This window comes from Citrus clementina, unplaced genomic scaffold (assembly GCF_000493195.1).
Source record: "Citrus clementina cultivar Clemenules unplaced genomic scaffold, Citrus_clementina_v1.0 scaffold_3, whole genome shotgun sequence".
NCBI classification, from domain to species: Eukaryota; Viridiplantae; Streptophyta; class Magnoliopsida; order Sapindales; family Rutaceae; genus Citrus; species Citrus x clementina.
The window spans coordinates 17,225,613-17,235,810 of record NW_006262339.1 but is presented as its reverse complement, the minus strand read 5'-3'; the positions used below and the strand labels follow the sequence as shown (position 1 = coordinate 17,235,810).

The following is a 10,198-nucleotide window of genomic DNA, read 5'->3' as shown; positions in this document are numbered from 1 at the left end:
ATTATTTACATTTTTCTCAAACATAAATAGGTGATGGACCTTATAAGACATCGGGTAATACTCCAAATCGGAGTGGGTCAAGATGATAAGTTGACAAAGAAAAGGTTTTTTTTTTTTTAAAGGCTCAAAAGGGTTAACTATGGATATATCACAAAAGGGATGGCTAAAAAGGCTCAAACGGGATAAAGATGGCCTTTCCATCGTCTTTTAGGGCTCTAAATAATCATCCATATCTACTAGTTAGATGGGCCTCCCAATGTAGCAACACACATTTTTTTTTTAAGGGTTAACTCAAAAGAAATCTAAAGATCGTATATAAAATAATAAACTATTAAGCTATTAAAGAATGGGCAAAAGGGTTACTCTCCAAGAAAAATGATAGGCTCAAAAACTCACTTGGTACTTATTATGACATGTTCATTCCTTCAAGCAACTCATATTTGTCTCTAACATCAACATGTAGAGTAGCAAACATAATGTAACATCACTTAAGACCAAAGATAATACAAATACTAAAATTTGAAATTAATCATGTCATCCAATGTTAAAACAAATCACACAATTTTTTTTTAAACAACATTCTACCCCCCAACCTATTCTAAACATGAAAGAAAAATATGCATGCAGAAATGTGAAAATGATGCAAAAAAAAACAAATTAGAAAAAGTACACTTAAAATGATAGAAAAAGAAAATGGTTTTTTTTTTACTAAGAAGATGCGTTTCTAGAGGCACTACACTCCATATTCAGCCATCTTCGACTCAAAAGTTGGAAAATGTATATTCATAGAGGAGAAATTAAAAAGAAGAAAAATAAACATCAAAACTTAATAAAGAAAAAGAAAATGTCTATTTTTTTTTTGAATTTTTTTTTGAATTTTTTTTTTGTTTTTTTTTCAAACAATGAAGATGCGTTTTTAGAGTAATTACACTCCATATTCAGCCATCTTCAACACAAAAAGTTAGCAACAGTTAGTTTCTACAATAAAAAATCAGTAAAAATCTAACCAAGATTCCACAATTGTCGACTATTCCCTCCCCCCAACCAGAATGAAACATTGTCCTCAATGTTTGAAAGGAAAGAAGTAGAGTTTAGAAGACATCACCTGGGTGGTGCAACACAGAAGAAAATATTTACAGGCGGAGAGTTAAATCTAATTTGTACTTCTTACTGCTGTTACTGTTACCATCATTATTTGGACGCTCCAACACAAAGGTCCAGGGGTCTGGCTCCGGTCTATAAGCTTGTAACAGATCAAGTAGCTCATTAGCAGTGTGAGCACAAATAAAGAGTTTTTTCACATTAGCGGGAATGAAATAGTTTTTTATTGCATGGTTAAGAAATGCGATAAAGCCATCATAAAAGTTATTGACATTTAACAAACCGATGGGTTTCTGGTGAATGTGTAGATGGGCCCAAGATGCTAGTGTCATAAATGCCTCTAGTGTTGCAAGATCTCCTGGAAGGAAAATAAAAGCATCAGCATAATTAAGCATTTCAGTTATTCTTTCTTGCATACCTGAGACGACTAACTCTTCTCCAGTTGATGAGTCAGACGAACTGCCCAATGGTTTTAGGACTCTTGGGATGATGCCTAACACTTGACTTCCTCTGATAAAAGCTGCTTCTGAGACCATTTTTGATAACCCTCGATTACCTCCTCCATACACCAAGTGTAATTTTCTCGCTGCTATGCTTTGACTAAGATCTATGGCTGCCTCAACGAACTCTTTATGTTTGCCATAGGTAAATCCAGAAAGCACACAAATGTTCTTGAATTGTCTATTTGGAGTAGCTGCCATTGTGATACTTCTCGAAAAACAATTTGTGAGTGCTTGACAAAAAAAATCACATTTAAGAGTCTTGGTGACAGTGGGTCACAGTTGTGTATGAGGTAACATGTCAGTGTCAAATAACGCGTAAAGCATGTGGCTCGTGAGTCAAAAAAGAAACAGTAAAAAGGAAAAAGTAAACAGTAATAAGAAAAAAGCAAACAGTAATAAAATTATTAAGGACAATAATACACACAATAAAACAATAGTGAAATAAAATAACAGTAAAGTGAAAGGATATTTACAGGTAGTTGCGACTGTGGCTCACATCTTCCTCTGGTTTTACGTCCAGAAACGGCTTGAACGCCCTCTATGGGTCGAGGATAAGCTTCCTATCCAGTTTTCTTATAAACTGGCAAACAGGGTCGTTTATAGTTAGATTCCCGAGACTATATCGTGCATGCTCTTTCTGGAATAATGGCCATAACTGGAGAATCGCTCCTTGCACATATCCACTGGGATGCGTTTCAAGAGACAAAAGGATATCATCCAATGACTCCTTATTCAAGCCATCCCTAATGAATTGAATCTTATCTTCCCTATTATCAGACACCATTCCTAAAGAACATGGGTTTTTATTGCAACTCATTCTGGCACACTTATGACAAGCAACAGATTTTCTTCGAGCTCGTCGTTTTCTTGCATAATTTCCTTTACCACAACCAGGCATGTATGCAATAAATTTTAGTGGTAACTCACCTGCCGATCGTACTTTAGCCTCGATTAACCAACGGATGTCAGCAGGTATGTTATTCCTCATGAGTAATCGCATGCGTTCGGACCGAGCTTTATAAATCGTAAGGAGGGCATTCTGAGGAAGTGAAGGGAATCGCTTGTGAAGTTTCGCTAAAATCTCGTTTCTGTCCATACCTTCGCCTCAGAATATCAGTTATTATGGGAAACTGAAGTAACCCACTTGATTGTCACGGAGTACCGTTATCCGCCACTTCACCGGGGTAACAAACTAAAGCACACAAACAGAAAAACAAATCAGAACACACAAAGAAAATTAAAATCGTCCTCTTATTGAATTTACCTCAAGCTCCAACTGGATGTCGTAAACACTTCTCTCAATGTCTCTGAGTTGGCGTTCTAAACCCTCAACATAGGCTACTAACTCTGGTGGTTGTAGAGCCCAAATGCGTTGTGTTTTACAAAATTGAATCTACCTTTTGAGATGAGTTTTGACACGTTGAAGTGGTTTAAGAATGTTCAGGAGGAATGGTCTAAGTATGAGACTCATGATTAAAAATAATAAGAGAAAACTTAATAGTTAAACAAACACATTTATGCAAAAATAATTTCAATTAGCAAAAGAATAAAATAAAGAAAGAAAGAAAAAAAAATCAAATCACTGAAAAAAAAATCAATTCAAATTTGGTGGGTCACTCAAATTTATTTCGATGTCTTCTCCATGTGGTTGGTATTCTAGATATGGCTTTAATCTTTGACCATTAACTTTAAACGTGACACCGTTCTTTGGGTCCTTAATTTCAATTGCCCCATGTGGAAAAATAGTATGAACAATAAATGGGCCAGACCAACGAGAGCGTAACTTACCTGGGAATAGGTGCAAGTGAGAATTGAATAAAAGCACTTTCTGACCTGGAGTGAACGATTTTCTCATAATTTGCTTATCATGGAAGACTTTCATTCGTTGCTTGTAAATCTTGGCATTTTCGTATGCATCATTGCGAATTTCTTCAAGTTCTGCCAGCTGTAATCTTCTTTGTGAGCTGGCTTACTGCATGTCAAAATTGAATTTCTTGATGGACCAATACGCACGATGCTCGAGTTCCACAGGTAGGTGGCAAGCTTTTCCATACACTAGCCTGTAGGGTGACATCCCAATCGGGGTCTTGAAAGCCGTTCTATATTCCCATAATGCATCATCAAGTCTTAATGACCAATCTTTCCTGTCTGGCCTCACCGTTTTTTCTAATATGTGCTTTATTTCTCGATTGGATATCTCAACTTGGCCACTGGTTTGCGGATGATACGGAGTTGCCACTTTGTGTGTGATTGAATACTTTGTCAAAAGAGCTTTGAATGCTTTGTTACAAAAGTGGGCACCACCATCATTGATTATCGCTCGAGGGAATCCAAAGCGTGAAACAATGTTGCTTTTCAAAAATGCTATCACCACCTTGTGATCATTGGTCCTACATGGAATTGCTTCTACCCATTTTGATACATAGTCAACAGCAACCAATATGTATTGATGACCAAAAGACGGGGGAAAGGGTCCCATGAAGTCGATACCCCATACGTCAAAAATCTCAACCACTAAAATTGGATTTTGTGGCATCATGTTCATTCGTTGACACCTATCACATGAAGAACAGAAAGTGTAAGCATCTCGAAATATAGTTGTCCAATAAAAACCACATTGTAAAACTTTAGTTGCGGTTTTCTTAGCACTGAAATGGCCCCCACAAGCTTGTTCATGGCAGCATGAAAGAATATTATGAATTTCACTTTCTGGGACACATCGTCTAACAATTTGATCTGCACAATACTTGAACAAATACGGGTCATTCCAAAAGAAATTCTTTATTTCTGCAAAGAATTTAGCCTTGTCTTGCTTGGTCCAATGCTCTGGAAGTTTACCTGTAACAAGATAATTAACTATATCAGCATACCAAGGTAATAATTCCACACTCATTAATTGTTCATCTGGAAATGACTCATTCAATATTAATGGCTTTGTAATTGAGTCAAAATGGAGACGAGAGAGGTGGTCTGCCACAACATTTTCTGTCCCTTTCTTATCTTTGAATTCCAAGTCAAATTCCTGCAAAAGTAACACCCAAGGAATTAGTCTAGCTTTTGCATCTTTCTTTGTGAGAAGATATTTAAGAGCAGCATGATCTGTGAACACGATTATTTTACAACCAATGAGATAAGATCGAAATTTCTCTAATGCAAACACTACTGCTAGCATTTCTTTTTCAGTAGTTGAATAGTTCAACTGTGCATCATTCAATGTCATACTAGCATAGTAAATAACGTGCGGAATTCGATCAACTCTTTGTCCTAATACTGCTCCTACTGCATAATCAGATGCATCACACATTAGCTCAAATGGTAAGCTCCAGTTTGGGGCCTGAATGATGAGTGATGATGTCAACAACTGTTTTAATTTTTCAAACGCCATAAGACATGAATCATTAAAGATAAAAGGTACATCCTTAGCAAGTAAATTGCATAAGGGTCTAGAAACTTTGCTAAAATCTTTAATGAAACGTCTATAGAAACCAGCATGCCCAAGGAAAGATCTTACTTCTCTGACTGTTTTAGGTGGAGGAAGATTAGAAATGGGATCCACCTTGGCTTTGTCAACCTCAATACCTTTGCTCAAAATGATGTGACCGAGAACAATACCTTGTTTTACCATAAAATGGCATTTCTCCCAATTTAAGACCAAGTTCTTCTCGATACATCTCTGCAGAACTAGTGTTAGATGATGTAAACATTGATCAAACGAATCACCAAAGATAGAAAAGTCATCCATAAAGACTTCAAGGAATCGTTCAACCATATCAGAAAAAATGCTTAACATGCATCGTTGAAATGTAGCAGGTGCATTACATAATCCAAATGGCATTCTCCTATATGCAAATATGCCAAAAGGGCAAGTGAAAGTAGTTTTCTTTTGATCTTTTGGTGATATGGGAATCTGATTATATCCTGAGTAGCCATCTAGAAAGCAATAAAATTCATGACCTGCTAATCTATCAAGCATTTGATCAATAAATGGTAAAGGAAAATGGTCTTTACATGTGACAGAATTCAACTTCCTATAATCAATGCATACACGCCATCCTGTAGTCACTCTAGTGGGTATCAATTCATTATCGGCATTGGTAACTACAGTGACTCCTGACTTTTTGGGGACAACATGCACAGGACTGACCCATTAACTATCAGAAATGGGGTAAATGATACATGCGTCTAATAGTTAAGGACTTCTGTTCTAACAACTTCTTTCATGTTAGGATTTAACCGACGTTGCATTTCCCTAGTAGATTTAGCATTTTCATCAAGGTGAATGTAATGCATGCAGTCTACTGGGTTTATACCTTTAATGTCTGCTATGGTCCATCCTAATGCCCCTTTGTGCTCTTTCAAAACATCCAACAACTTACCTTTTTGTTCGTCATTTAAGGATGATGAGATGATTACCTGCAGAGTACTTTCTTCTCCCAAAAATGCATATTCCAGAGTGTTGGGTAATGGTTTGAGCTCGAGTTTCGGTGGTGATTCTAATGATGGGATGAGTTTCTTCTCTGATGGTGCTAGTTGTTCAACTCTTGACTTCCATTTATTAGTGTCCATGGATGGTGCTGAGTCAAGCAGGGCGTTGACCTCATCGACCGATCTGTCAATATCAAAATCCAAACCAAAGTGAGTTAAACATGTTTGTAAAGGATCATCACTAAGGTTTGAAAGAAAAGTGTTATCAACTATTGTTTCAATTAAATCCACATCAACAATTCCATCATCTGCATTGTGAGGTTGTTTGGCAATGTTGAAGATGTTCAGCTCCATAGTCATGTTGCCGAAGGACAACTGCATATTTCCAGTCCTGCATTGAATGTGAGCATCCGCAGTTGCCAAGAAAGGTCGGCCTAGAATAATGGGGATGTGCTTCCTCGAATCCTGTATTGGTTGAGTGTCAATTACAATGAAATCAACAGGAAAATAAAACTTGTCTACCTAGATAAGCACGTCCTCCACAATACCACGAGGTATTTTCGTGGACCGATCTGCAAGCTGTAACACCACTGGAGTTGGGTGTAATTCTCCCAGTCCAAGTTTCACGAATACAGAGTAAGGCAAAAGATTTACACTAGCTCCTAAATCCAACAAAGCATTTTCAATTGTGTGGTTCCCTATACTACACGAGATAGTGGGGGAGCCTGGGTCTTTGCATTTTAAAGGAATTTTATGTTGGAGTATAGAACTAACGTTTTCTGTTAAAAATGCCTTCTTTTGAACATGCATATTTCTCTTTTTAGTACAAAGGTCTTTAAGAAACTTGGCATAAGATGGAACTTGTTTAATAGCATCAAGCAAAGGGATGTTAACACTTACCTATTTGAAGATTTCAAGAATCTCACCTGTGGATTTTCCCTTTTTCCTTTAGCTAACCTCTGAGGAAATGGAGCTTTCGGAACATATTCTCGTGGGTTGGTTTCTTCTTTTTCCTCCGGTGGTGAGTCCTCAACATTCACAGGTACAATTTGATTTTCTTTTGTCACCGGCATCTCCACTTTGTTGTCGACTTCATTTCCTTTTCACAAGGTCATTACTGCTTTGACCTCTCCATGTTGCTGTGGTGAACTGGTACTTGCTTCATGTACTCTTTTAGGATTAGGCACTGGTTGACTTGGAAACTTGCCTTTCTCAACAGTCATTGCCAAGGTCTGAACTGAAGAAGCAAGTTGTCCCACCATCTTCTCAAGGCTTGAAACTGATTGGGCTTGTGAATTGAAGCCTGCTCTCAACTCATTTCATAGTCCATTAATGGTGCGATTCTGTTGCTCAATCGTGGAGTGAGTAAGATTTTTGAAATTCTGGAATGCATCCTCCCATGGTCTGGGTTGAGAGTAGTTCTGGTTATGATTGTATGGTCTAAATGGGGGCTGAGAGGCTTGAGGATTTTGTGGAATTGGTTGCATTGGTGGAGCTGGAGCTGCTGATCCATTCTGTTGGAATCCTTGAGACCATGAAAAATTGGGGTGGTCTCTCCATCCAGGGTTATATGTGTTGGAGTATGGGTTGTAATTTGATGGCTTTCTCATTACACCTATGGCATTGGCTTGATCTGAGTATGAGTCATGGTCATGTGGCTCTGTTGATTTAGCAGTCGATAACGATGCTATTTGTCGAGAGAGACCTTCAATTATTGCTTTGACTTCTTTAATTTCTGAACTTAAGTCGCCAATGTGAACCTCATTTACTCCCTTAATTCTTCTAGTATTCCGGAGTGATCGACTCCGTTGTTGGGAATTATCCGCTTGTCGCTGAAAGAATTCCCAAATCTCGGATGCACTTTTTGACATTAGCTCTCCTCCACTTGTCGCCATTAGCCATTCTTGCACATTTGGTAGTAATCCCTCCAAAAAGTATTGGCATTGGTGCCATTTCTCATACCCATGATGTGGACACTTCAAGAGTAGCCCATTGAATCGCTCCCATGTTTCAAAAAACTGCACGTCCTCTTTCTGGGTAAACTCCGAGATTTCCCTGCGAATAGCGTTGGTTTTATGCACTGGGAAATATTTATTCAAAAATTTAATTACCATTTGTTCCCATGATGCAATGCTATTAGCAGGCAATGTATTAAGCCATGAACGAGCTCTATCTTTTAAAGAAAATGGGAATAGTCTAAGTTTAACATCATCGTCTGAAAAATTTTCATATTTAAAAGTTTGACAAATGGCATGAAAATCATTCAGATGATTATATGGATCCTCATTTTCTAAGCCATAAAATGTGGGGAGACAATTTAGCACACTAGGTTTTAATTCAAAACTCCTAGTAGCTACATTTGGGTATCTTATGCATGACGTGCTCAAATTAGCTAAGGGACTAAAATAGTCCTTAAACGGCCTCTCATGTGGTGCTTGTAAATCCATTTTATTTTTAACGTGTTTGTGTGTGCGAAGTGTTTTTTCTAATTCAAGGTCTATAGGTTCAAGATTAGGTAATAATGACCTACGACCATGCACGCAAAACAAATAAAATGAAAATAAAGATGGGAACAAAACAAATAAAAATAAAGAAGAGGGAGAAATTATGATACTAACCTTATTGCGCTATTACAAACTTTCTATAAAAATACACAAAAATAAATACGTGAAATAAATTAATAAGATAAACAAAAAAAATTACAAAGAAAAATAAATTGAAAATTAAATTACAGAATTTTAAAGAAGAGAAAAAGAAAAGAAATACTAACCTTTAAATGTAGATTAACTTTTTTTTTTCTTTTTCTTTTTTTAATAATAAAAAAATACAAGAAAACAAATAAAAGAAATTATTCACAAAAATTAATTCTATGAATTAAAATTACTTACCTCCCCGGCAACGGCGCCAAAAACTTGTTGTGCAAATTTTAATGTACTTGCAAGCGTACGAATCTATTTTAGTATAGACTAATGGTGACGAGTGTCGATCCCACGAGGAGGTGGATTTTAATTATGTGTATAGAATTAATTTTGTAAATGGGTTGTTGGATTTATGGTGGGAAATGATTTGGAATATGCTAAGACTTAAATTAAAATGGCGAGAATAAATTCTAAAATTGGAATTGCAATGGAGAGAATAAATTGAAGAGAAAATCTATTAAATTGACGTACTTAGGTATCTGGATCCGTATCAACATGAATCATGGGCTAAATAATCCGTATTAATGCCAATTAAATCATGAGGGGGGAATCCACACCTCATGAACCACGCTCTAATCAATATGGTGCTAAGGGCTTATCGTGCCAAATAATAATAACCTTATACTAGAGAGCCGGTGTAACCAAGGCGGTATCTAGACAAGACTATTATTATTTGTCGACGAGAAGTCAAAACATCCACAAAAATTAGAGGGGAAGAGAAAACAAATTTACCAAATTAAGCCCATGACACATGTTGAGACTTCACCTTCAACCCAAGCTTGAAAGAAAATTAGCCACTCATAATTGAACTAGGGGCAAAATGGGAATTTATTAAAATACGAAGAAAATACAAGACGGAGAGGGAATTACAGAAAATGGATCTCAAAAATGGATTCAGAAATATCAAATTAGGGGGGAGAGGCCCCTTTTTTATAGATACATGGAGTAAATCATGGCCATCGGATTAAAAACAGTTTGGACGCTCAGGATTGCGCCACGTCATCAATCAACCGTCCACGGTTTGACCACGCGGATGAACAGTGACACGGTTTGACCCGACTTTGAACAGTAACGCTGTTTGACCCAGATGAACAGTAACGCGGTTTGGTTGAAAATAATCCTGTGTGATGCATGCACCGTACGCGAGATTTTTCGTCCACTGATATGCTGCCACGTCACCATCAACAGTACATAAGAATTTTAGTCCAATAGGATCGTGACACCTTATCAGTCAATGCCACATCATCGGTCAATGCCACGTCATCATCCGTCTATGTGAACAGTGTCGTGAACAGTAACGTATACAGTACCGTACACGTGAATAGTACCGTACATGTGAATAGTGCCATTTTTCCTTTTATGCTCCTCCTAAGGTTTTTGACCGTCCTGAGTTCAAAAGTGATGTCCGTTTTGCTGTCTGATTTCTCCTTTATTGTGAAATGACTATAATGCCCCTAAAATACATAAAAT

General features: G+C 37.2%; 1 non-coding gene across 1 annotated transcript; it reads left to right on the top strand.

The window, feature by feature from the left end:
* The first annotated feature begins 7,988 nt into the window (after window positions 1-7,988).
* LOC112100456 lies at window positions 7,989-8,092 on the top strand. Its single transcript, XR_002906828.1, has one exon. It is a non-coding gene; the product is annotated as a small nucleolar RNA R71 (small nucleolar RNA).
* Window positions 8,093-10,198: the final 2,106 nt, after the last annotated feature.